The sequence below is a fragment of the Monopterus albus genome, unplaced genomic scaffold (assembly GCF_001952655.1).
Source record: "Monopterus albus unplaced genomic scaffold, M_albus_1.0 scaffold1.1, whole genome shotgun sequence".
In the NCBI taxonomy this organism is placed as follows: domain Eukaryota; kingdom Metazoa; phylum Chordata; class Actinopteri; order Synbranchiformes; family Synbranchidae; genus Monopterus; species Monopterus albus.
Genome location: NW_018127881.1, coordinates 4,159,783 through 4,165,146, shown reverse-complemented (window position 1 = coordinate 4,165,146; position 5,364 = coordinate 4,159,783). Strand labels below are relative to the sequence as shown.

The following is a 5,364-nucleotide window of genomic DNA, read 5'->3' as shown; positions in this document are numbered from 1 at the left end:
AACAGAGAATGGATGAAGAGACCAGCGGGATGATTTGTGTGAGACTGCTCTGCCAAGGTCACTCTTGGCAGACCTGGGGCCAGCAGGGCCCCCATGTGCCGTCCCTGCCTCCATCTAACTGCCTGCCGCCACACATGCGGACACCTCTCACTAGCTCTTAATGGCTTCCCCGGGTTCCTCATGACAGCACAGCCATTATTTATGAGCTGGGGGCCTGTCACAAAGATGCTTAATGCAGGCTCTAAAGCCTCGTTCACTTTGCGTTAGTTTAATTAAAGGCAAATGGTCCCAGTGCTGTAAATGCTGTGTGAACTGTATCATTTAGGGCTGTGAAAATGGGTAGTTATCCAAGTTGGAAGCTGATGGAATTTGTTTCCAAGAGGTATTGATTCCATGACTCATCTCCTTTCCATCAGATGTTTCCAGAACAGAGACAGGAAATACTGAAGATGGAGAAACTGATAGGTCATTAGTACTGAATGACAGGATGTTTCTCCATTTAAATCTCTCAAGTATACTGTATAGATTCAACTCTAATGAAACAACTACATTAGATAAGATCAGATCAAAGGCAGTGAAGTAACAGCTAAAATACAATACAATAAAGTACAACACACACAACATGTTATGTCCAAATCTGTCAAAATCGGCATTTTCACCTTTTAAAGGCAAACTATGCTTTTTAATATTTACTTTGATAAATATAAACATCCTTAAAAAACCCTTTTTCATTTACCATAAAAAAGTCAGACATTCAGCGTCGTATAAACACAAGCAGCTATGTAAGAACTGTACCAAAGTAAGTATTTTAATATGTTTTTCATTAAATTGGAAAGCTCTGTTAAGAGACACAGAGGGACTGTGTTCAGAGAAAGGGGTTATTTGATTATCAGAATAGTTGCTGATTGATTAACTGTTGTAGCCCTAAACTATACTTTTTCAGTAACTATTATATTTTCTCCATAACATTTGCTTTATTTCTCCCTCAAACAGAGAGCTCAGTCTACGGACACTGGATGTCTATTTGGTCTATTTGTACCTCCTTGTAAACGTATCACCATATGTTGTATATGAGTGTTGTGCTAAAATCATCTCACTGTATACATTTGAACATTTTTATACTGTATTTTTTACCATTTTGGGAGGGGGTAGTCAATTCCACTAGTTGCCCAACATTAAGATTCAATTTATTTAACCTTTTGGGAAATAAATCATTCTAGTCTCACTGCTCAAGAGATAGAAACTGAGGTGCCTTGAAAAAGAGGCCAGGTTATGCAAACAACTTTGGGACCAAACTCGGGTGGAGGCAATGTATAAAAAGATTGACTTAAATAAATACACAGTGTAGGAATCCAGCTCACTGTATTCTCCTGTTCCTCTGGAGCTAACAGTACATCTGATGCAGGGATAAAAAAAGACAGTGATTGCATTGTGCAAAGAGAGGGAGAAGGAAACAGTAAAGGAAAGGAGAAAGGTTTGCTTATCAGATTGAGACCCAGCAGGATGAGGGCAGACACTGGAAAGGAGCCAGCCACCAGGAGAGACAAGGACACTGGCCCACTGCGGTACACTGCCAAGCTGCATCTCATAACCACACAGCAATCTGCACAAACACTGAGATTCCGATCTAAACATATAGGTGTGTAGAATACCAGTGGCCACTTGTAAACATTTTCCACATGATAACAGCTTACTGCATCAACACATGCTGCAGTTCTGCAAGTCAAAAGTTAAAGCATTCAACATTTGGCTGAAACAAACACACACGTACACTTTACTGTCCATTTTTCTTCCTTCCTCATGTGCACCAACAGCAACAAAATAGCAAACTAATAAATAAGATAAAAAATAATCTTGGCTGCATTTACTGTAATTCAAATGAGCTACTATGATGCTGAAGGGAAGGACTATGATTCAGCTGGTGAGAGAGTTACTGTTACTGTTGCAGGGATATCCTTACAGTATGCTGCATTACTGTATATAATGCAGCATCTGTATGAGTCAGTGAAATATAACACTTGCTTCAGGAACAGTGGGTAATAATATACCAAGGTCATACTAGAAAGACGACACCTCTTGCATGTGGGTGAGAAAATAAAAATAAAACAGACTTTGGCAATGACCTTTTCACTCTAGGAGGAGGAGCAGTAGTTTACTTTATGCATTGCATACAGCAGTGACTTTCTGCAACACTGCTGCACCCCTGAATATTTTAGCAAAGCAATTTCTTGCACAATTTCTACTTGTTGGAAAGCACATGACATTATATGGAATTAAAAGCATGAGCAGTACACATTCAGGTCTGTTTGATAAAGAAGACGCTGCAATGTTTGTTTACTGCATCACAGATGCATATTATGGGACATAGGGGATTTATAGTGACAGTCGCTGTGTCAGTGTGATGATGCAATGTGAGTTTTTGTTTGCCAGTGACTCAGAGAAACAAAATATTTACCTCAGCCTCGTGCAAGTCTGAGCTGCAATCAACAGTACTGCTATTGGACCTGACAGCTGCTCTGACTCAAGGCATACCTGAGGGAGGAACGGGGGTTGCATGGTTTCCAGGGTCACAAAAACTCATAACTTAAGCTTTACACACATCTCACTCACATGTCTGTCAAGGTTAATGCAAGCAGATACCTGGAAAGTACCAGAGCATCAAAAGAAATTGCCCAAAGTCAGCATTAACACTGTAGTTGAGCAACTCTTTTGCTCAGCCTCATTCGGTTGCTATGGAGACCATCCCTGGGGGCAGCAATGGGAGGAGGCTGGGTGGTGACATCACGTTTACAGTGTATCTGATGCCACTGGGATATTTCAGGTAAAGTTACAGCACAATGACAAAGCACTTTTTATTCCCCAGCAGTCAGCTGCAGTAGGCAAAGATGAACTTAAAATGCCAAGTATGTGGGTTATTAGTTTTCTTGCTCCACACCCGGGATATTTTTAGGCCCAACATATGTAACTGTTGCTTGCTGTATACAAAACTGGCTCCACTGTCAGCTTCAGTAAATCTCAGAGGTGGGGGCGGGGGGGGGGCCTGAATACTGTAGATGCAGAGTGAACTTTATGAATAGCCCCAAGGAGCAGATGGATGAAAGGCATCCAGAGGAATAATGGCAATTTGTTTCATGGTTCCCATTATTGTCAGCACTGAGTTACAGTTTTAGGGTAAATACTGCACCACATAAAATATCATCAGAGCAGGAAGAAAAGTGTGCAGTGCTGTGAATAACTGCATTGGAGGCACCCACAGCCTTCACTCATCCCTTTATTGATGTCTCACAATCATTCTTTGGTAAAGTTCAGGAATGACAAGTTGCACCTGTCCTGGCATGCTGGGTGTTATTAGAGGTAGCACGCTGCAGAGTGGCATCACTTCTCTCATACGGTGAGCAGACGAGATGAGAGGGGAAGCCCAGGGTCTCCTTTAACCCCCACCTCAGCTGAGCATAATCCTGGATTCACGTCTGCCTGGAGCAGCAGTATCAAAGAAAACCGACTGCGTAGTTGACTGTGGTTTTCTGTGTCTCACATATGCAAGGTCATAAATTACATGCGAGTGTCTTCCCTCTGACTTGGTGCACAGAGCATGGCGTGTCCTCTCTAGTACTTTCTGCCAGCTGTTACCATCTTACAGCTGTGCAGCATTTAAGCATGCTCATTCATATACTGTACACATGCTTGCATGCTCATTCATATACTGTACACATGCATGCACGTGCGCGCACACGCACAGGGATAGCAATACAATAAGACATCACATTTAAAACTTGCTGATGCACAAATATTAGTCATAAATGTGCCTTTTGCTAAAAATCTTAATGCTGTTGAATCTGTTATTACTGTATATAACATTTTACATTTTTCAATACTTCTGGACTTTTGTACTTCAGTACAAATATCAAAATAATACTCTTTGAAAGATATGAAACTTTTCTACAAAAATTTAAAAAGTTGTGGCTGTGCAAGAATGATCCTGCAGCCAAGCAATCTATCACATTTGTATTTAAATCCAGAACTTTCTAAACAAAATATAAGGGACAATCAAAACGATGAGAGCTAAGGTCACAATTGTCTTGGCTTGTCATTTGGTGCTGAGCAAGTCAGATACAGCAAGGTTGTTGCAAGGTTTTTACATTGAAGACAACAGTCTGCTGTGACTGGAAACAAGATTGCTAAGAGCTGTATGTGTGGGTCAGAAAACTAAAGACATGAGCTCAAAGATGCAAAATCACTGTAGAACTGAGGTAACCTGCACAGTAAGATGATTAATTCTCTGTGGGTTTGTCACTAGGATCAACGGCTTCCACATCACTCAAGGTCAGAAATAGTGATTAGTGCAGATTTAATACCAAGTTTTAGTACTTTATGCTACAGACATTTGGTGAGTACCAAAAAAGAACTGCGTTTTAATATGTGGCCCTATATGCAACATATGGGCAAGAAAAGATATTTTATGAACATTACCTCCTCACAAGGCCACCATACCTTAGCATGTTAAAGTCTAACAAGTTTACCTCTACATGATGCATAACTCTCCACCAGGCACGTGCACAGGTAGGGCTCAACCTGTGCAGAGCACATGCCCTTTTGTAATTACACTCCGAAGTGCCCTTTTTTTGGGGAGGGTTTTTTTTTTTTCTTCAATAAATCAATGCTATTGGTAACCCTTTACGTCTGTTTGTCTTTTTAACAAATATTTAGCCAATTAAAGGCATTAAAAAGTGCATCTTTTAGAACCGCTCAAACTGTCAGTCAAACTTCACAACTCCGCCCCCTGAGCGCAGCGAATTTAAGTTTTTCAGCACAGCAGTCAGAAACCAGAAACACATGAACGTCTTCGTCCATCCATCCATCCATTTTCCAAACCGCTTAGTCACAAACGGGGTCACGGGGGGCTGGAGCCTTGTAACGGTAAAATATCTTGTTGTTTGAATAAGTGCAACGTTGTCTTTATGAAATAAACACTAGTATGTGTATAAAGGTTCATATAATGCATTTGAGTTCTGTGACCATCACCACATGTGATGTCGTCGTTTTAATAATGAACAAATTGCACACATTCGCTGGTCAAAAACCACTTAGGTAGAATATATTTATAAGACATTTTTATTTTGATTTGATGACTATGTGCTGCTGATACATGTAAATTACGTGATGCAATTTATTAACATTTCATCATATTATATAGCTTATGGTCACATATTATGCATGTTTGCTGGCAAGATTTAAAAAAAAATCTAGTATTGTATACTCCCCGCTCGTCTTCACATGTATAAACATAGAAAAACATGGTTTTACTACTGTAATGTTGTATTAAGTAAAAAAAAAAAACACTTTACACAATGAGAACCATAAGGT

At 40.1% G+C, this 5,364-nt stretch overlaps 1 protein-coding gene across 1 annotated transcript in view; it reads right to left on the bottom strand.

Moving 5' to 3' along the window:
- The window catches only part of LOC109957155 (potassium voltage-gated channel subfamily A member 2), a 63,652-nt gene that overhangs the window by 6,231 nt on the left and 52,057 nt on the right, over positions 1-5,364 (bottom strand). The gene's annotated exons all lie outside the window — the stretch shown is intronic.